This window comes from Protopterus annectens, chromosome 1.part0, assembly GCF_019279795.1.
Source record: "Protopterus annectens isolate FY-2018-M chromosome 1.part0, PAN1.0, whole genome shotgun sequence".
Lineage (NCBI taxonomy): Eukaryota > Metazoa > Chordata > Ceratodontiformes > Protopteridae > Protopterus > Protopterus annectens.
This window is the reverse complement of record NC_056725.1, coordinates 52,512,153-52,535,854: the sequence shown is the minus strand read 5'-3', so window position 1 is coordinate 52,535,854 and position 23,702 is coordinate 52,512,153. Positions and strand designations below refer to the sequence as shown.

General features: G+C 37.5%; 1 pseudogene; it reads left to right on the top strand.

Moving 5' to 3' along the window:
- The window catches only part of LOC122801176, a 44,263-nt pseudogene that overhangs the window by 3,983 nt on the left and 16,578 nt on the right, over positions 1-23,702 (top strand).

The following is a 23,702-nucleotide window of genomic DNA, read 5'->3' as shown; positions in this document are numbered from 1 at the left end:
TTAAAGAACCGGCACAATTGATGTAATACCCTGGGCATAAAAGGAGTACCTTGGTCAGGAAGTATCTCTCTTTATGGATACAACCTGTGGAGAATAACAGTATCAGTCCTCTGACAATATCCTTAGTATTAGCCTTGCGCACTGGTACAGCATCTGGAAAGTTTGTGACATCCATCAGTTTTGCTAGTGTGCACTGATGCCCATGGACAGATTTTACTAGTGCCCTACAATCTCCATAGCAATGTACTCAACAGGCACCTCTGTTGTGGATATTAGAATCAATGGACTTAAATCTAGTATGAGGTGTTGTTTTTTGACATTCTGGGCAAGAAGCAGATAATTGTTCTTTCTTTCATTATACCTGGTGAATAACATCTGGCTAACATCCTTGCCTGAGTCTTGTCCATCGCCAGGTGACCTCCTAATGCATGACTATGGACTAATTCATTACTAGTGGTTTATAAAGTTTTGGCAGTATCAATTTTTACTTACACTGTATAAGATTTAATTCTTTCAGCTCATGTAGGGGAAAGAAATATTCTTCTCACAATCTGTCTTACTCTGCTTAAAGTGCTATATTCTCATTGTGCTTTTTAAAGTTATGTGGCTTACCTATAATTCTACTAGTTGTCTAATAGTTCAGGGGAACATTCTTCAATAACTTGTCTAGAGATGGAAAGTAAAGCTGCCCCATATATAAATATGTGTGTGTATGAGATATATACATATATGAGAGTGTGTGTGAGATTTTATATATATATATATATATATATATATATATATATATATATATATATATATATGTGTGTGTGTGTGTGTGTGTGTGTGTGTGTGTGTGTGCGTATAGATATATAGATAGATATGTATATGTATGTTTATCTCTCCTCTCTCCCTCTCTCTCTCTCTATAAATATATATATATATATATATTTATATATAGATATATATATATATATATATATATATATATATATATATATATATATAGATAGATAGATATAGATATACAGATATATATATATATATATATATATATATATATATATATATATATATATATATATGACACTAGGACTTCACCTATGGCTTCCAGCAAAAAGGGTAAGTCCAAGCAAAAGTCCTTCTGTTTTAACTCTTCCACTATCTGAAACAAGTCCCTTTATACTTTACTTTTTCTTTAACTTTCTGTTGCTCTTGGACAGAAATTGGTAAGAACTTTGCATTTTCTTATCTATCACACTTTTAGTGCTCACTACCATTTCTATGTTCTGTGGGTCCTCATTTAAGTGTCTTACTTCTAGTATGTTGCAGTGGTGGGGTCAGCTATAGTGTATGGAGGAGACCAATGCTAAGCTATCATTAGGCTGGTTTCTATAGCGAGTGATTGGTGAATCAGTAATGGAAGAAGTAAGTTGTTTTATTTCTATCTAGAAAGGTGAGGTGAATTTTGGAGGTAAAGGCAACCAGTTTTTGTGTTAGGCATGTTAAATTAGCACTATTAGTGGCTATCCTAGTTGATTCTGCAAAATTCAGGAAAGTGTCTTGTAGGTGTTTCTTGGTATCTGTTTGATTTTATTTGAATATAATCTGTAGTCAAAGGCAAATCTGACCTCTGAGCTTCCTTTGTGTAAGAGGGTAGAAGGTGTCTTTACTGAAGAGAGTGCACACTAATACAGTCAGAATGAGCAGTGGTGGGGTCAGCTATAGTGTATGGACAAGACCAAGCAAGAGTGTCCAGAATAAGGAAATGGCCTACCAGTAACAACCTGTGCTTAATTGTCATGAATAACCATGTGAAAATGATAGGACACTGCTCTCTTACACTGTATAGAATAATTTATATAGACAGAATAATTTAGATAGAAATTTTTGAGGATGGTTAGGGGTTTGCTGCAAGCTGTAATAGCAAGGTCTGAATAAGTTGTTGCCTTCTGATCAGATGTGCCAGAAAAGAAGTCTTATATATTTATAGAAGGGGTGTTCCTATGTGTATTTGGTAGGAAACATATGTATTTAACTTAAAGTGTAGCGGGATATGTCTAGGGATGTTACCTGATAGCCAGAGTCTGAGGGAGGAAAGAATTGAGCAGAGAATTAACATTAAGTAATATTCTGTTGGAAAGCTGAGATGGGTGGGAGTGCTGTACTTAAGGAAAGAAAAGTCTACCTGGTGTCTGACAAGACATAAACGTGTTATGAAGACAGTTAAGCAAGAAATGCAAATAAGCCTGTGTATTCTGCTGTTGAAGGTGAGAAATTCTGAAAGAAAGACCAGTCTGTCTGCCCCTAGGTTGACAGCGAGATATAATTAACTGCCACAAGATAAGTAGATGGTTGCAAGGGAAAGAATGGCAATACAGTAGAAAAGACAACCTATCCACCACCTAGGCTAAATGTAGAAATGTATAAATACTGTGAATTAAATAGGAATCTGTGTAGAAATGTATAAATACTGTGTATTAAATAGGAATCTGAAGTACAGAAGAGACATGTATGAGTAAGAGGAGTTGTGTCAAAATGTAGTAAGGGAAAATCTGGGAAAGTGACTACCAGGCTGGGAGGGAATAATAACCTGTCCTTTATGTAGTCTGAAAGAGACTGCAAGAGCAACAGCGAGAAAGTGAGAAAAATGACCCAGCCTATCTGTCGCTTAGGCCAAGAGGGAAGAACAGAAACATCCTATATGGTTGGTACCTTGCTTGAAGGGTGTTTAGATCATGTACTTTAGGGTTATAATTGTGTTGAAATGAATATAGAGAAATTTTGATTGAATATACAGATTACAAGGAAAGGAAGAAGGAAGTTTAGGCATATGTCAGAAAGTATGGAGTACTATCTGAATAATATGTAGAGAGAGACTATTTTTTATTTACTTGTCCTTTGATAACCAGAAAAGTGTAACAGAGCCAATGTTTCATTTTTAGTTGAGGCCTGAGGAGAAAAGCTCCACAACAGATTCAAAAACCTTTAAACAGTAGTTGATGAGTAATTATATACAAGGGGGGAAAAGCCTCACAACATATTAAATATCTTACAATGAGATGAAGGGAAAGGCTCCATAAAAACACAAATAAAAACATTTTATACTGTCAGCTAAGTAATTATATACAAGGGGAGAAAATCCCCACGACAGATAAAAAACACAGATTGAAATACATTTATAGAAATATTACTAGAATAAATTGTGGCCAAGACTACAATATGTACTGCAAGTAGAAAGATAAAAGTACAACATAGTTATTAACAATATTGACTATATTTCTAATTATTTGTGGAGGTTAAAAATAATAGAGTGTTTACTGCCAAAATAGACAGAGAAATAGAATGTGATGAGGAGGAGTAATAAGCAGGAGGGAAAATTAACGACATGGGAGAGAGAGTTCATTATTATTAAAAAGATGAGAATATTATGGAAGGACATGAGACAGGAAAATAAATAGTAGTAAGTGTTGCCTGCAGAGGTAGAACAGCATATATTAGTAGTATGTTATCATTTAAGTGAGAGTTTCTTTTGGTGTTAGGCCATTACTACCTGCTAAGATATAGAGACATTAGTGAATTTACGGTGAAAACGGCATAGATATAGTGAGTAGTTTGCCCTGCATCTGTTTTGAAGGTTGGGAGTTCAGGTGTCAGACAGATATTTTTTCAGGTTGATCTTGAAATTGGAAAGGTTGCTAGTATGTTTTAGGGATAAGGGGATAGAGTTCCAGAAACGGGCTATGAGGCTGAACTAGTGACAGGTTCCTGCTGACAGGTGTAGTTTGTAGGTAGTGAGGAGCATTTTGTTTTCAAATTGAAGTGGCCTAGCAGGGGTGCATGTGTGCAATAAGTCTAGTAGGGCTTTGTTGTGTTCTGGTTTGAATATTAATTTGTGGCCTAGGAGTACTTGGCTGTAAATGAGCTGACGGGGTATTTCAAGCCAATGAAGCTGTTTTAGGGCTAAACAGTGATAGGTTCTGTTTGATGAGTTAGTGGCAAATTTTGCTTTACTGTAGCACTGGTTTAGCCTATTTTGAATGGAAGTTTGAAAGTTAAGCAGCACTGGGGAGCCATATAGGAAAGTGGGGAGTAGAAATGTAGAGACCAGGAGTTTCCTAGATGAATCAGTTAAGTAGTTTTTTGTTCTACACAGTGTCTCTTAATTTTGGTGATTTTTTTGATAATCTATTTCACATGCAAGTCAAATTTCAGGTTATCATGAATTACCATGCATAGTAGCTTCTAGGCATGACTAAGAAAAATGAATATGATCAGTAAAGAAATTAACCTGATTGGTTGAATAGTTCAGAATGTCATGGGTTGTGCAGTTATGACAATATGGCAAAGTGGGTGGGGCAAAAAAGAAGTAATTGTAGAAAAGGTGGAAAAGGTTAGAGTGAATTATGATAATAGTTATGACAGGACAGTGAACAAAAAGGGAATGGACTAGGATAGTATAAATTGATGATATAGAGGTGAGCAGGAATGAATGTAAGATGGTGAGTGAAGCAAAGCCATACATAGCATAGCTGAGTGGAGATGGGCTTCTCCCCCAAGTTAATCACCAAAAAACAATTTGAAGCAGTGTTTCACATTTGATATGAACAGTAAGAGAAAGTCTTAATGAAATATCCCTCTTTATATAGTCTAAAAGGTTCATTGCAAGTCATTCAAGCCCACATCATTAATGGCCATGTCATATTCATTCTTTGGGTGAAGGCACTTCAGTGTCCTGGGGAAATTGCAGATTTTATTACCTGACAGGCTCAGCCTTATGAGTGGTGCAGACGTGTCCTAAACTATGTAGCCTTGCAGCATAAAAGTGTATTCTACAAGCACTACTTACCTTGGAAAAAGTTGATATGTGCATCATCTCAGAGATCTGGTTCAAGACCAGTGAATATACTCCATCAGTGCAGGACTTCAATGCCTATCACACTTACAGGCCCACCCCATTACAGAATGGCACTAAAGGTGAAGAAGGCCTTATATTCTTTAAAAAAATCTCACCTCCAGACTCATTAGACAAGATAACAAGCTGGAACGTCTCCACATCCAATTTAATATATACAAAACTCCCTATCACATCATAGCTTTCTAAAGGCCCCCCCTCTATGTCCTCCACATCCCATACTTTCTGCTTGATCAGTATGAAGTCTTTATATATGAAGCCAAATACCAATCTCCTAGGAGAATAACTATCCTTCCATAAATTGGAAGATGTAAACATCCTCAAAGATGTATACACAGCAATTTCTGGACTTTATTAATACAAACTCTCTGGACCAGTTAGTCTGCAGCCCCCAACAAGGAGCATTAACATCCTGCTCTTGGTCCTTATCATATGGGGCTGTTCTGCTCACCACCAACTGTAACCTCCTCCCTGGCCAAATCTGACTACAAGTCAGTTACATTAACCTTAAGTCTGAAGCATTCTACAAAAGCTCGGAATTCAAAGATTACACAAAGGGTGATCTACTAAAACTAAGTTCTAACCTGGCTAAATTCAAAAGCCACCTCAATGATCCCTCTGTGGTAGGCCCTTAATATAAACAGACTCTAAAAATAAAAAAAAAAAACTAATTTTTCTGAAAAATAAACCCAACACTCTATCAGGAAGCCAAAAACACTCTTGCTAAACTAAACAAGGAAATCTAGATCCTGATCAAATCAACCAGAACCACATATGAAGTGAAAATAGCCACATAGGTGAAAAATAACCAAAATCTGTTTTTAATGATGTTAGAAATTTCAGAAATAATATCCAGCACTGAGCAGAGCTAATGGTAAATGATGTCCCATACTCAGGCCCAGAGGACATCACCAACTTACTGGCAGAGGAATTCAACTCTAACTTCAGCCCCCTCCCCACTCCAATATTCTTAGAATAAATGCCTGCATCTGCACCCCCCTCAAATCTTCCAAAAACAAGTTTTCAAGGCACAGTATAAGGCCAAGAACACTACATCTATGGAGCTGGATAACATGCCAGGCTTGCTAATGATAAGTCTGAAACATGACTTGTCAGACCCCCTTCAGAGACTATTCAATATTATCCTCAAAACAGGCTTTGTGCTAAATGAATGGAAGACAGCAGTAGTCATTTCCTTGCAGAAGGGTGGGGCTTCAGCAGACATGGGTAATTGTAGACCCATACGCCTGACCAGCCTCATCTGTAACACTAAGGAAATGATCAATATGGCGCTAATACATAGTGATATAAGTAACCTACACACTCTCAACCCAACACATTGGATTTGTCAAGTACCGGTCCTGCCTACTTAATTTGGTCAACTTCTTTGAAAAAGCCACTGTAGCAATAAATGAGGGCAGATCAGTGCACAATACATATCTGGATCTTGTAAAAGCATTCAACACCATCACACACTCGGGCATCAAAGATAAGCTCTCACAGCTAAATGTTAATCCCTTTGTAATTCACTAGATAGCAGATTGGATCACAAATAAAACCCAGCTAAATATTAACTGTTAAATAACTTGAAGTATATCAAATTGTCTCATAAATTCATCTCAGGAAGTAAGAGTGAGTTACTCTCCCTCATCCAAAAGACTTGTTACTAGTGGATTAACCTAGAGCTCAGTCCTTGGGCCATTCCTCTTTGGCATTTATGTCTCAGAAGTCAAAGCAAATGTTATTGGTTAGTGCCTGACTAACCACCCTAGAGAACACCAAGATTCTACGACAGACATTGTCCCAAACAAACAGTTAGTGGCAAAACCATGGACTAACACTATGAGCATGACTCCCTTCTAAACATTACATTGACAATACCCCCCTGAAAATTGATACTATACTTAAAGATCTGAGAATTTATGTCAACAATGAAGTGTTCCTTGATCACCACATATCCACTATACTATGGAGGTCCTTTTTATTGTAGGACATATATCTAATGGTGTGGCATCCAGATCCAAGGATGTAATTGTTCCACTGTACTTGGCACTCATTAGGTCAATCATCCAACATAATGCCCTTTTGGGTATCTACCTGTCCAAACAACTGTCAAAACTGAAGCAATAGCAATGCTTTCTCACTAAAAAGTAATCAAGCGGAGGTAACACTACCTTGTGGTAATTGCAATTATTGTGGCCATATAGATAGCAATGGGTACTTTGAACATCCTGATCTTGGACGTAGGTTCCATTTTAAAGTTAATGCTAGTCGTTTAACATCCCATGTAGTTTACCTGGCCCACTGTTCAGTTTGCTTTGCATTCTATGTTGGCAAAATGGACAGGGTCCTGAAGGATAGGATTAGGGAGCATTTATATAACACACTAAGTGGTTCTGCTAATAATGCCCTTTCTAAACATGTTATGAACACTAACTCATGTCACACTTTCCAGTTTTTAGTTATTGACAGAATAAAGCCTAGCATCTGGGAAGGTGATGTGAGGAATTTCACTGAAACTAGAGAACTTAGGTAGATCATTAGATCAAGAGCTGATCAGGGAAGTGGACTTAATGAAAAGGTTTCCCTGAGACCTATTCTGAAGGGACGAGGTCTCAGGACCTAAGAGATATAGTTTAAATTTTTATTTGTATATGTATATATTTTTTATACATTCTTTGCATGTATTTTTATTTTTTATGTACACTTACATCTTTGGCAGTATTTTTACTTTATATGAACACATTTTTATACTTTTCTTCTTGAGTTGCATTTTAAGGAAGGGTTCTGTGCTGCTGCTGGATTGGTTGGGGGTTAATTGATGTTTTTATACATTTAACGTGTTCTTTATTTTGTCTATGGTCTGATGAAGCTGCAGTGAAAATGCTTACCGTTTATTAAAGAACTTTTATGAGCTCCTGGGCAATGTTTTATTCCATTTATTTCACTGTTTTATAAATTGTTTATTTCACCAAAGGTTTAGTTATCCCAGCAATGGTTATTTGTTATTAATATCTTATTTTGAATTTTGTTTTACTTGAAGTTTTTCTTTTTTTTCATGGAGTTTTACATTACTATCTGTTATATTTTAAATTTGTTTTTAAATAAAGTTCTTTTCTTCTTAGTGTTTTAAAAAACAAAGCAAAAGTAAAGACAAAAACAAGCCACCCTGTTGGAATCCCAGTATAAAAAGGCTGTATAACAAAAGAAAGAAAATCATGTCCAAAGACTGGAAGGACATTGTCTAGCAAGTTAAAAATTCCTGCATCACTCTGAATAGGCAACTCAGGAGACTAATCAAGTCCACCAAATTCAAATATAGGATAAAAATAGCCTTCCAAGCTAAGGACAACTATTAGGCTTTCTTTAGTTATGTCCTCAACCTTAAAGGTAACACCCAACAATGTGATGAACTAATTGTAAATGGAACAACCTATATGGAGCCAGAGGATATAGCAAATTTGCTGGATGATAAATTTAGCTCCAATTTTACTCCCTATCACCCTCAGTCACTCCCCTAGGAAACACCCTCCCCCACACAATTTCTCCACCAACTATCTCTAGGGAGAAGGTCCATACTGTGCTCTCTAATGCCTAGAACACACTTCTAAGGGCTCTAATAATAAGTTCATCGATTCATAGGTAAGTACTAGGCTAGCTGTCTTTGTGGGCCATTTTAACCCTATCCAAATTCCCTTAGTGAGAATCAAACCCTGTAACCCTGTGAGGTAAACACTTTAACCATTACACCAACCACCAGCCCACATTAATATCCCAGGATGTCTAATGAATAGCATGAAATATGACCTGTCATGCATGCTAGAATCTCTGTTTAATCATATCTTCCAGACAGGCTTTTTGCCAAATGAGTGGAGGACTGCAACGGGTATTCCTCTACAGACAGGGGAAGGGCCTCCATTCACACAGGGAAATACAAGCTCAATAGTCTAACTAGTCTTATATGCAAGACCATAGAAAGAATTATCATGGATCTGATTAACAATGACATAGGAAACATACAGACAGTGGGCCATACCCAGTTTGATTTTTGTTAAAGTCAGGTCATGTTGACTTAACCTGGTAGATTTCTTTGAAACGATAACTGAAGCTATGGATGACAGCAAAATAATGCACACCACCTATCTCATCCTAGCCAAGGTGTTCAACTCAATATCTCACTCGGGCATCTTAGATGAACTTACAAATTTAGACATAAACCCATATGTCACCTAATGGATAGACCCACCTCACTGATAGGTCACAAGAAGATACAATACAGGAATCCACCTCCACAAAGAAGCCAGTCCCTAGTAGAGTTCCACAGGTATCAATACTGGGCCTCCTGTTTTTGGCATTTACTTCTCCAAAGTCAAGGCAAATGTCATTGACTTCTGGCTGACCAATTCTGCAGATGACTGCAAACTAGGTGCGGTCACTGAATCCCCTAAAGACACAGATACTTTTCAAGATGGCCTGATGCAGACAAATAATTGGTGCAAGAGCCATGGATTAAAACAAAATGCAAAAAATGCACAATGGCAACCATTTGAACAACAGCCATGCCTGAAAATTGTCGCGTTGAGTAATACACCAAATAGACCAGTGGTCTAGGATCTCGGAACACATGTTAACAGTAAGTTGACCTTTGACCACCATGTGTCTAATGTGGTGAGAAACTCATTTTATATTGCACAAATTCTATGTCAGAACATAGAATCCATGTCCAAAGAGGTTATTGTTCCTCTGTATATGGCTGTCATCAGACTAATCATCAAATACAATGTGCAATTCGGCATGTACCCGACTAGGCACTTTAAACAGCTTGAGAGACCACAGAGGTTCCTCATGAAAATGCAGGGAGTAAACAACAAGTCCTATGCAGACCATCTTAAAGCCCTATCCCTGTACTCAGTCTCTTACAGACTGGTGTGCAGTGATCTGTGTCTAACCTAAAAGCTATCTTCTGATCACACACTGATGGATTTCTTGAACATATGCAAAATAAATAGCATCAGAAATACCAGTTCTAAGAGCCTAAACCTTGTCTGCGAGATAAATGGATGTGTTGGAAGAGCGTGTGCATCTCAAAGACTACCCCTTCTCTGGAACAGGCTTCCCATCCAAGTAACTTGGACCAGTGGATGGGAAATCACAAATTCATCCCTGTCTTGGCATCTATGCTCCTAATAAACATGGTTAGCCTGTGAACGTGTTTCATGTGTACAAGCCAATATCATAACTGTAAAATTCCTTGGGATATTGACACATCAGCAATGATGTACTAAATTTGGGGTAAGCTGGACTCTTGGGCTGATAGCCTAGGAGCCTAAAAAAGTTTTTGGCTGGGGTCACTTAGTAAAGACTTCCTTTTCCATTCACTTATTGAAAAGTAATCCAACCTATCTAATCAGTGAGGGGAACAAAGAAATAGGATTTGTTATTTAGCTTATGTACTGTGTGACTACTGCTGTTATCTGATTTGGTGGCTATTCAGCTTTCCACCCCTGCTGTAAATTTAACTTTGGAAGCTCCTCCCACTCTAATCTCATCTGCTCATTCTATTGAGCAGCAAGAGGACAACTGGAAACACCCCCTCTTTAGACTCTTAAAGCTTGAGTTATCTTCATTTTCATGCCATCCCATTCATTAAGTACACACTGCAAATTTCAGAGTATTAGATCGTTTTTTTTCTCATTTTATTTTTAAAATCTGTAACATCTCTAACAAGACCTAGGAACTGATTCTCAAAAATCAGCTTTCGATCATTGCTTCTGTTTTGATCCTGGTGAGAGAGGGAGCAGATTGACATTATTTACTACTGTTCCTAAAGATTACCAGTTACTTGAAAGCCTGAAAATTGCTTTTTAGGAGTCAGTTTGGGACTAATGCTACTACTGTGCTCCTAGTGGGAGAAGTAGCAGAGGGAAATGAGTTTTGGGTAAGTTCGCTTTATTGCCTGTTTTACGTGCTGGCTGAATTTTAGTCTGTCATCTATGATAACTCCTAATAGTTTGATGTTGGTTACTAGTTCTATTACAGTATTATTGGAGGAGGTAATGGTTAATTGCTGTTTGTGGAGAATTAGCTGCTTTGGGATAAATAGGATAATTTTTTTTTGGGGGGGGGATTAATAGTAATTTCGAGTCTGTTAGCCATGCCTCAACAGAGGTAAGGGATTCCTGAGTTCATTGTTCCAGTTTTTCTAGATTATTTACAGAACAGATCAATATAGAGTCATCTGCATATTGTATGATGAATGCATGTTTAGTTGCAGTGTGCAGATCACTGGTGAAGATATTGAAGAGCAGAGGACATTATATTGAGCCTTGGGGGACTCCAACTGTTACAGGGACAAAGGTGGAGAGGTTGTTTCTGCTGGTATCTGACAGGGAGCTGTGTATGGGACTTCACTGAGTGATCTGATTGCAGTTTTGGTGAGAACCCCTTCAGGGCCTTTGTGCAGCTTGGCTTTCCATTATGTCCAACTGCTGTTGGTTCTATACAAGGTAGCTACTAAGAGAAGACAAAAGCAAGTGTACAGATCCCATAATCATCTAGGTTAATACTGCACTCCAAAGCTTATCTGAAAAAATCCAGTGTTGGTTTGTAATTTACTGTGCAACTGCTTGGTAAGAGAATATGTATTTATTTATTTAGTTGTTTGTTTCTTTTGTTACGTCTGATTCTCAGTGTTTTTTTAACTTAAGATTTTCATTATTTGTTTTTAGAAACAGACAGATTGTAGACAGGCAAACTCTAGCCATCACAATGGGCCTAGTCAACTATAAATTCATGCCAGTTGTAGAGACAGGACAATCCAGAGCTTATCTGAAACAATCCAGTGCAGCTGCTTGGTAAGAGAAGATTTATTTTGGTTTATATTGTATTTTTTACCTCTGATTTACACTGTTTTTGGAAGAAAGCGACAGAGTCTCAACAGGTGAACTCTATCCATTTCAAGGGGCCTAATCAGCTATATATTCAGAACAACTGTAGACAGGAAAATCTACAGCTTATCTGAAACAATCTAGTGTTGGTTTGTGATTTGTTGTGCAATAGTTTGGTAAGAGAAAATTTATTTTGATTTATATTTTATTTTGCCTCTGATTTTCACTGTTTATAGGAAGAAAGAGACAGACTGTAGACAGGCAAACTCTAGCCATAACAAGGAGCCTAGTCAGCTATAAATTCACAACAACTGTAGACAGGATCATGTAGAGCTTATCTGAAACAATTCAGAGTTATAGTTTGTGACAGTTTGGTAAGAGGAAATTTATTTTGATTTATATTTTATTTTTACATCTGATTTTCACTGTTTATAGGAAGAAAGGGATAGACTCCAGACAGGCAAACTCAAGCCATCCCAAGGGGCCTAGCCAGTCATAAATTCACACAGATTGTAGACAGGACAATCCAAAGCTTATCTGAGTCAATCCAGTGTTGGTTTGTGATTTATTGTGCAACTGCTTGACAGGAAATATTTATTTTGATTTATATTTTATGTTTTACCTCTGATTTTTATTGTTATAATGAGGTGCATCTGCAAGCAATAGTGAGCAGAAGCTTCTGCATGGGATGTATAGCACACAGAGAAAAGTAGTTACATGTTAGACGAATACCACATTGGTATTTAAACCAGCATGCTACAGAAATATCTAAACATATAGAAAATTTAGTAAAGTATATATAGTAGCCAAAATTTATTTACAATATTGAAGTTTAGCTGTACAATATGCAGTATATTTTTTATTTATTTATTTTTTTTTTTTAATTTGTTGACGGAAAAAGTCAACTAGGTTCCACAGATCCTGTTTTCAGTGGAGGCCCGGGGAGAAATGCTCCAGAAGCATGTCTCTAGAATGTGGGAGGAAACCGGAGTACCCGGAGGAGTTTTCTGAGCTATATTAGGAGTTGTGGCAATTAGAGCTGACAAAGAGAGATAAGTAGAAGCTTATAGCTGATTGGGGGGGGGGGGTGATAGAGCAGAAAAAAGGACATAAATGCATTTGACTAAAAAAGTTAAAGTTGTAGGAAATTATAGGCAGAGTTAAGGTAAGGACTTAGGTAGGAGTGGAGTATGAGCATATCCATAGATAAATATTGCTTAAGCTGTTTTTTTGAATGATCTAGTATTTTCATTTGTCTAAGAGCTTGTGGTATAAAGTTACAAATTTTTTTGGCATATGAGAAGAACAGTCTGTCTCCAGCAGAGTTATTGGACTTGTCAGTCAATAACAGCTTGTTGATAAACCATAATAATCTGGTGGGGTTATACTACTAGAGCATGTTGATTAGTCTTGGACACTTTTGGGGGAATTATAGGAGTTCGTAGGTGGTCACTAATTGTAAGTTAGGGAGTGTTGTAGCTCGAGCTACTAAAGTTGTTTTAGAGGTATACAGCGGTGAGTTCATTAGCAGTGGTTTTAGCCAAATTTGGCTATTTAGCTGAAACACTGGTCTAGTAAGGGCAGTGAAGTGGGATGCAGGTTGATGAGTTTGGGGGGAGGGATAAAGTAGGAAGAAGGAAAGAAGACGCTATGGCTGTTCTGGCTTTGTCTGCTAAGTATAGTTTGAGCTTGTTGAGGGTTCCTAGTTTTGGGAAAGTTCTCTTTATTGCCTGTTTTACGTGCTGGCTGAATTTTAGTCTGTCATCTATGATAACTCCTAATAGTTTGATGTTGGTTGCTAGTTCTATTACAGTATTATTGGAGGAGGTAATGGTTAATTGCTGTTTGTGGAGAGTTAGCTGCTTTGGGATAAATAGGATAATTTTTTTTTGGGGGGGGTTAATAGTAATTTCGAGTCTGTTAGCCATGCCTCAACAGAGGTAAGGGATTCCTGAGTTCATTGTTCCAGTTTTTCTAGATTATTTACAGAACAGATCAATATAGAGTCATCTGCATATTGTATGATGAATGCATGTTTAGTTGCAGTGTGCAGATCACTGGTTAAGATATTGAAGAGCAGAGGACATTATATTGAGCCTTGGGGGACTCCAACTGTTACAGGGACAAAGGTGGAGAGGTTTTCCCATCTGGCTGTCTTCATCCTGTTTGAGAAGTAGCTATGAAACCAGGATAATTATGATGAGACTTGGCCTAATGATGAGAGTTTAAGCAGTAGTTTTTGATAGGATACAATGTCAAATGCCTTGGACAGATCCAAGAATATTGTTAAGACTGAGTTGCCATTATTCCTACTCTGGTTGACTGTAGTGATAAGGTTTAGAAGCGCAGTTGCTGCTGTGCTGTGCAGGTGGATGCCATGCTGGGTTGGGGTGAGAAGCCGGTTGTCTGTAATAAAGCTGAAGACTTGTCTATGAATGCACTCTTCTAGTATATTTGATGGAGGGATAAGATAGCTATAGGTCTGTAGTTAGAAATTTCACTGGATTCTCCTCTTTTGTGTATAGGTAAAGTTTAGTTTAATATTTAGTTGCATAATGTTTGTGCATTTTCCTCATACAGTTTGATTTACATTGCTAATTGTTTTAATTTCTTTCAATTTTCTGGTAACTGATTTTGATTATTCTTTGCTTTTTAAAGTTTCGTTTATAGCTGTAAATGGATTATTTAAATAAGTGTGTTAATGATTTGTTATAGCACAAGTATCTTGCACAGTGTACTAAATGCTGTGCATATTTAAAAGTAATACCCAATAACGCTGGAGACCCGTGTTCCTCATGCCCAAAGTTGGATGATTTACTTACTATTATTAGTAGTAATTCTAGACTTACTAATGATGATTGCACTTTATTTATTTATTTTATTTTGCATTTGTTTACCGAGATTATCCACTGGGCTGAGAATAACTAGACCCTTTTCAGTGGAGGCCCATGGAGAAAAGCTCCACAATTAACATGACAAACAATACAAAATGTCAAAAATAAAACAATATAGAATAGGTGCACATAACCGTAGCCTGAAACTTACTAGAAGGAGAGTAAATAATGTATACAAAACATCTGAAGACATGCTCATACACAGTAAGTAATAAAGAAAAAAAAAAACAAAAGGTAGCAGTGAAACAATACAAGTATATAATTGCATTTGAAACATATGAAAATAGCAAATAATTGCAAGAGTTAATATCTTGATTAACTATAACTAGAATGGGAGCGAAAAAACATAAGCCAACCAATTAGGGTCTAGCAAGTGCTGAATAAAGTAAATGCTAGTTTACAGCAGTAGTAACACTGATAGTAGATGTGACATGGAAATTGTACTGATGGAAAAGAAAGGCTGCAAGACTGAGACAAAATGAATGACATGTGAGCTTGGAGACGTACAACAGTTAAGTGGAATTAATAGGCCAGAAGTAGCAATGAAAAAAGTTGGTGAAAGTAATACCCACGTGAAACATTGTTGGGAAATAGGGAGCCTAGATTGTCAGAGCAGTTTGGTTATAGACTGACAGAAGTACTGAAGAACAAATATAACAAAAACTGAGGGGGGTAGTTTGAAAGTGGAGCACATGAGAGGGGAGGGTCAGATAGGTTTCAGTGAGGGGATAAAAGGAGAAAGCAAGAGGGAGACATTTTGGAGAAGGACTTAGAGAAAATGTTTGAGAAAGAGGTTGAAAAAAGGGAGGTAGCAGAGAAGGGACTGATCATCCAGAGTTGGTGCAAGAGCTTAACCATTTATTTGTAAGGTGTTCTTTCATAAGTGTTTTTTAACGGATTGTTAGTGCTGATGATTGTTGGGGCATGGAATAGCAGAATTTGGATATCTTGTTTGATACGAGGGAATTACCATGGTAATTGCTGGATTTAGTTACTTCAAGAAGTAGTTTGTTGGTTGTTCTTAGGGATCTCTTGGTGCTATAGGGGTGAATCAGGTATTTGAGGGCTGTGCAGTTGGTGGGGTGGAGAAAGACATTATGCGTGAAGTGTAGTTGTGCAAATGGCCCAGCTAGCAACATTGTTGTTATATATATTGATGACTGAGCTGATGAGATAAATATTGGTAAAAGTGCAAACAAAACACATTTATATTTTATTGTCAGTAAAGATTGCTCAGCCCTTATTAAACATGATACTACCAATGAATCTGAGGATTCTTATTATGTAGAAGAAAATAAAAAGAAGGGAAGGAAATAATTCACAACAAATAAATAGGAAGAAATAAATTGACTGAAGTCTATAATGCAAAGAGAATGTATATGAAAAGGCAACTACTTTGTTATTTAACACAAAGATTACAGGGAATGACAACATTGTTCAATCAGAAAACATTCAGTCTACAGAAAATTGCATCATTTTTTTCAACAGAGAAGGCAGAAAAAAGAGAAGGGGCAGGCTAAAAGGAAAAACATCAAAACTGAACTTAGAAGGATTCAAGAACATTACTGCAAGAAAAAGAATGAGAAAGACCCAAGTTGACTCAAGCTGTGGAAGTATAAAGACAATTGAATGAGAACTGCATGCATTCAAATGAAATAAGCAATGCAAACAATGAAATGAATACGGCTAATGATGATGGAGATCATTCCTCTGTAACAACTGCTAGAGCAGATATTACTGAGTTAGAACCTAGCTGCCTACAGAAATGGCTGGAAAGTGCAAATCCATAGTTCCAGGTGCTTACTTATGTGGGCTTAAGGAGGAAGCAGCACTTATAAGGTTTGGTGTTGATTACTGGGAGTGCTGTCTGTCTGGCAGTGGAGATGTCCCCAACACAGCTGAGTGCAGGTGGGAACCAATGATCCTTTACTACTTCTCTCACAAAAATCAAAAGAGCATCATTAATCTCATGCTGCCTCCTGGGTGGTAGTACATATAAACGCATACTCATATTTCCGGCACAGGCGATAATGCCCTTCCACTAAACAACAAAATAAAAAATAAAAAAACACAGAGAAAGTGAAGAACACCAACTGCAAAAGCATAAAATGCACATTTGTTTAATACTCCAACGTTTCAGCTAGCAAGCCTTTCACAGAGTTAACATCACAGTAGCACAAGCTACACTTAACTAACAAATATCACATCATTAATCAATTAACTAAACCAATTAAACACAAACTAATAATTAACACAATGCAGAAAAGCCTTCCACTCCAGTTCTTTGTTTAAATCCTAAGGCACCAAAGTGCCAAACTTTAAAATACAGACTGCTTCTTTATATAACAGTTTGTTTTTAAGTGTAACATCATCCTTAATCAAAACACCACCCTGTCAATATACCAAAACATCCATTCCCATAATAGATGTACATGTTGTTCTTAAAAATATCTAAACTGTTGCTTGCTTTAATATAATTTGATAGTTTATTCCATGCATCAGCTACTCTCTTAGGGAACCAATTAGTACATCTCTCATTCCCATATAATAATCTCCATAGGACGTCTGATGATTCTCTACTACTCTTTGATAGCACCAAACATTCCCACACGTAGTTATCTCTAAATGGCCCTATTTATCCAAATACTGTCCTCTTTTAAATATCTATATGTGACACTGTACAAATTAAGATATTTCAGTCTTTCATAATAATTTAAATTTTCATAATCACAAATGCTCTTGGTATATTTCCACTGTACTCTTTCCAATTTACTCATGTTTGTTTTCATCTAAGGTTTCCATATTGCTTTCATCTAAGGTTTCCATATTGCTTTCATCTAAGGTTTCCATATTGCTGTTCAGTACTCTAGTTTTGGTCTAATGTAACTTACAAACAGAGATTTAATCCTTTCTGATTTCCCAGACTTTATATTTTTATACAAACTATAGTATTATAACTATCATTTACAAATTGGTTGATATAATTAGAAAAACTCAAAGCTTGATCTACCTGTCTACTTGGGTCCTTAAATTAATCTACGGTTTCAATCACTGCATGCTGTATTAAATACTCACCTTTCAATCTATGTCTTTCTAATCTCATAAATTTAGTTTTTGATGTATTTATCAGCATATTACTGTCCTGTGCCCAAATGATTAATTTAGTCAAGTTCATTTACAAAACTGCCCTATCTGTAACACATGTAAAGGTCATGTGATTTCAGACTGTAGAACACCTCAGATGAAAAAGATAGATCTGAAAGATTCAACCTAAAGAAATATGGCCCTAGGACAGAGCCTGGGACACCCCCCACTGTAACATAGAAAGAATTTCACCTGTCTAGTTGATGTATGATACTTGCCATTTTCCTATTTGCAAGCCATGCAGCTACCCAGCTTATAAATATTACATAAATATGTACTTGTCTAACTTTTTGATCAGTGTTTTGTGTATGATCCCATCAAAGGCTAAAGTTAAGTCTATATAAATTATATCAAAGCATAATTTTCATTCATAACTGTTATTATATATTGTTATAGAACATTATGTTACTGTTGGTTATAGATATGTTTTTTACACATGCATGCTGATATATGGTTTCAAGTTCAAATCTTTCCAGTACTGACAATAATTTATTCAAAATAACTATTTCCATTATTTTATCACAACAAGAAAGAAAACCTATGGGTCTGTATGACTCTGAGTTTGTCCTATTCCCCTTTCCTATAAAGATAAGTTGAACAAGTGCATGTCTCCAATCTTGAGGAATCTCCCATACTTAAATGACCTAGTGAATAACTTATATAATGATACTGTACGTTCATGCTGACATGCTGTCAGGTCAATATTACTAATTCCATATCCTCCATGTGCTTTGTTTGGATCAAGTTTGTGTAGTTCTTTTTCAGTATAATCTAATTTAATGTCAGTATCTGAAGTTACCTGGATATTAATAGATTAATTTTCAACACTTTGTTTACAAAACTATTTTGCATAAGAGTATGTAAATATAGCTATAATCTGTTGTGTTCAAGAATAAATTTTAGAATCTACACAGAGTTTACCAAATTGTTGGAGTTCAGGTCCATTTCTTATATTTTTCACTCTAATCTTAATTATCTTGTTCTTATAGAAATATATCCTCTGGACCACGTGTGCCTAGATCCTGTTGTTATGTTTTGCATGCAAACGATTTCCCTTTCAAAACTTGCCACACTATTTCTGCAGTTTTTCCACTGAAAGCATCACTCCAATTAATTTTACATAGTGACCATTTTGCTTACATATAATCTGTAATTAATCTTCTATGCACTGGTTTCGATTTCATTTTGCCAGAATTATCTAACAACAAATTAACCTTTATAACCTTATGATCACTGCACATCAACAGTAAAAGCCAACATGAATAACAGTCATTTCCTTAGGAACATAATATCTAGTATGTTCTGTTCCTGGTAGATTTTTTTTACAATCTGAAGCAATTGTTGTCCCTGGACATAAACTGTAAATAACTTCCTTACTAATGTTGTTGAATCAATATTCAGTCTGTTTCTTATAAATTTAAGTCACCAGCTAATATTATTTTTCCTCCTGTGTATCACACAAGACATGCATTTCTTTTAGGTCATCAGCACTTTTCTTTGGTGCTCTATACATTTCAACAATTGTTACCTGTTCCAGTTGTCATTATTGTCACAGTTAGTTACATACTCAGCAGTACATGTAATAATTACAGGTCTCATAACTAGCGTTAATCTCTATCATAACACCTCCACCCTGATTTTTTTGTTAGAATGCCTGTTACAGGAAAAATATTTATATCCTGACAGAACTGGTTTCTAGTAATTTTTGTTTCACAAACAACAACATCAATCTTGTGGGACTGCAATGCATTTTCCAGTAAAAACTATTTAATACTAATGCTGATACCACTAACAATTAGCAGAGATACATCAAATATTGCTACCTGTGAACTGTTAAATTTCTGACCTGGCAAAAATCCTGTATTATATTAGTCAAATATTACAATATATCTGCTGCAAAGATTCTCTTCCCTTGTCAGAGTAGCAATTGTCTCACGTTTACTTACATCCATCTATTACATTTATTAAACTAACAGACTGTGTCAGAGATGTAGTTATTCTATGTTATTGGAGACAAAGTTCTCAAGCGAATCATTGACAAATAGCATGCAGTTCGTCAGTACCAGAACACCACCACACCAAACCAGTCACACACAGCACAGACCAAATGCATTGACGTACATATGCTGAAGGTCTTAAAAGTAACCTACCTCAACCACAAATCCCTAACCTAAGAAACAAGCACCCTCAGCAACCTTAGAAACACACAACCCAGGCAACACCAGTAAATGAAACATACTTGCAAGAGTCACACTGACTCAGTTTGAAAGCCCATAAGGCAAAACTCGAAACATTCCAATATCCTGACCATAGGTACTAGAGCAGCTGGGTATAATGGTTAAGGTCTTTACCTCCCATGCACATAGTACAATGTTTGATCTTGACCTGCAGACAGTGCCTGCTTGGAGTTTCCATGTTGTCCCTGTGTCTCTATGGGGTTTTTCCCTCCTTTAAAAACATACTAAGTATTTCCATCTCAAACTCACTCAAGAATGGAGCTGTGGGCAGCAGCACAGACTCTACATGGTACCATATAGGGGGAAGAGTTGGGTCTACTTCACGATGTCAAAAGCCGACAATATTGAAGCTGATATTGTCAGCACTACAACATCGAAAGCGCAGAACATCGTACAGGTAAATGGAAATCTCCGTAGGGGGAGATTTCCATTTACCTGAATGTAGTGCAGTCTCAGAGTTGGAATATTTAAGTAGGGGAGGTGGGGTGTGCAGGGGGGCTTGCCCCCCCTGCCTACACTAGTTAGTTTTTATTTTTGTTTGCTTTTTGTTTTTTAAGCATTATTTGATGTTTTACTACATCGATCACTAGAGGTCAACCTTTAGTGATTTGATGTAGTAAGATTTCAATAACGTGATACAGACGTGATGAGTTGTATATACCAACCACTATGGGCATCTACTGTCTATCTATCTCAAGATAGGAGAGTACAGAACTGTGCACCATGACAGGGCTAGTGAATCGATAGTGTAAAATATGGCTCTAGGTGATTTGTTTATGTTGACTAATGTTGTCAAATCGGCATGGGTATTTGCTGGTGATAAGTGGATTGAGGACACTGCCTATTCCGACTTAGGCCAAAGATCCATGTTAATGGTGAGAGGGGTGTATGTGCTCCTATTGGCCAGTGTGTGCTCACCATAAAACCCAGAAGCCCTGGGTCAGTAAGCAACTGGCTGGACAGGCTCTAGTTGCCCAGCCTGGGTTAACTGGGATAGCTCTATTGAGCAAATCCTGGATGTAAAACCAATCAACCTGCCAAACATGAATTAATATTGCTGCTCTCATTGTAGGTTCACTGACAGGATGCAGCTTGAAAGGGCTTAGCATGATGGTAGGGAGGAGGCTATGTATCCAGGAGACAAGATGGAAGGGCAGTGCAGCAAAGCCACTTGGCTTGGGATCCAGAGTCTATTACTCAGGAGGAAGACAGGCTAGAAAAGGTGTGGGAATTATGGTGAGGGAGAGGCTTCAGAAATCAATTAGGAATGTCATCAGAATTAGTGACAGACTCATGGCAGACTCCAGTGTAATGATAGGGTAGTGTTCATAATCTCAGCCTATGCCCCACAGCACAGTTATGATAGTGAAAAAACGAGTACATTCAGACAGCAATTGCAGGACCAACTAGATAAAACAGGTCAACAAGCATTGATGTTGATAATGGGTGACCTGAATACTGGGACAGACAGAACAAGATATGAGGGCTACCTCGGTCGACATGGGTGGAGCAACAGGAATAAAGAAGAAGAAGCCATTCTAGACTTCTGTCTGGTAAATGGATAGATATTAGCCAATACATGGTTCAGAAACAGAGGCAGTCACAATATCACATACAAGAGTCACCAACATGCATCTCAGGTAGACTTCCTCCTAGTAAGGAAAAGCACTGTGGTAGAATCCGTGACTGCAGTCATCCCCAGTGAAACAGTTGGCCCACAGCATAAACCACAGGTTGCCACAATCAGCTGCGAGCAGTGGTCAGAAAAGTTTCTAAGGTCAAAAGAGACAAAGCTGAAGACCTCAAAATTGACTGGAAAGAAAGCACAACAGTTCAAGGAATTACTCAGGGATCTAGCACCTCTAAAAGAGGAAATAGGTAGAGTTGAAGAAGATTGGCAATGCCTCAAAATAGCATGTGTGAGGACTACAGAACAGGTATGCAGCCAAGCCAGGTATGGAAATAAGGTACATCAGGAAAGCTGGTGGTGGAATATATAAGTCCAGGAAGTCATCAAAAGAAAAATGGAGTGCAGGAAAAAGTGGGAGATAGAAAACACTGATGAGGCTAAGAAGGAATACTGGTTGGCTAACAAATAGGCTAAGAAGGGGATTGCAATAGCAAAGAACAAGGTACCAGAGGTACTCTATCAGTTTCTGGAAAGTGACACAGTAGATGGTACAAATAAACTATATCCAGTTGCAAAGACAAGAAAGATAAAGAAGAAAGTCAGACTCCCTTCAAAAGGGATGCCAATAGTCCACAGGACATCAAAGGCAGATGGAAGGAGTACTTCCAGCAGCTTCTGAATGAATAAAACTTCACAGAAGCTGTACTGCCACAGACACAGTATACGAGTGAAGAGAAGGAGCCCACCATAGAGGAAGTAAGAACAGCACTAAGGAAAATGCAGTTAGGGAAAGCAGTGGGCTCAGATGAGGTCACAGCAGCTATGATAAAGATGGTGGGTGTAATAGAGGAGAAATGGCTCCTGAGGGTACTTGTAGCAGTGTGGAGAGAAAGATGTATCACAGATGACTGGAGAATAAGACTGCTAGTGCCAGTGTTCAAAAACAAAGGGAACATTCACAGCTGTAGCCAGTACAGAGGTATCAAACTCCTGTCACACTGCGTAAAAGTCCTGGAGAGAGTGAGTGATAAATGAATACACAGAGGAGTAGAAAGTAATATGGGAGATAAACAGTTCAGATTCAGATCAGGATGCAACACAACTGACCCAATATTTGCAGTGAGACAGATAGTTGAGAAGAGGCTAGAGATGAGGAAAGACTCCAGCTGGGCATGCCAAGACTTGGAGAGAGCTGTTTTTAGTCTGTTTAAATTTTAAGTGTTATTTAAGCTCCGCGGATCCATTTTTGGTGTCCTGCAGACTACAAAAGCAACAAGAAGGAGAAAGAGATACTGTTCTCCGCACTTGCTTTTTTGTCATTTTTAATTTATCTGCCTTAATTTAAACTGTATTTGCCTTAATATTACTACACACTCAATTGTGCTAGCTTCTACTGCATTTAAACTGTTTTTGCTGCTGTTTTAACTGCGTTTCTGCCTGTAATTAGTCTGGTCCAGATACAGATTTGCTGTATCCAGGACTGTTTGTACGCTTCTGAGCCCCCCAAGCCTTTCTGTGTTGGAGGGAAGCCTTCTAGCTTATTAGTGGGAGTGGTAAGCACTAGGTAGCCTATCTACCACAAGAGGAGCAGTTTCTGGCCTAGAAATTGTAATTTATTGACTGTTTGGGCAGTTTTTTCATCCCTTTCAACTTTCTGGTTTAAAAGCCCATGTTTACATGGGTTTGCGCACCATGGAGTGGGGCTCAGCTGAGATAAACTATTACCAGTGCCAGAAAGTCAGCTCTTCAGTTTTTCCCTTAGAACGTGCTTGTTCTTTTACTTCTTGCACTTTAAGTAGCTTAATTGGCTAGCACTTTAACAGGCTGTTGTAGCATTTATTGTAACACACTTAGGTGCTATCAGCACTAGCTGTTCCTATGCAGAAACAGCACCAGTACTTATTAGTTATGACCACCCCTTCTGCTACGATTGTAAGGCAATTTCCTGTGCTTTCTCCTGCTAACCTGGTGCACTTGGACATTCTGAGACAGTGTGGTAACTGTCTAATGTACACA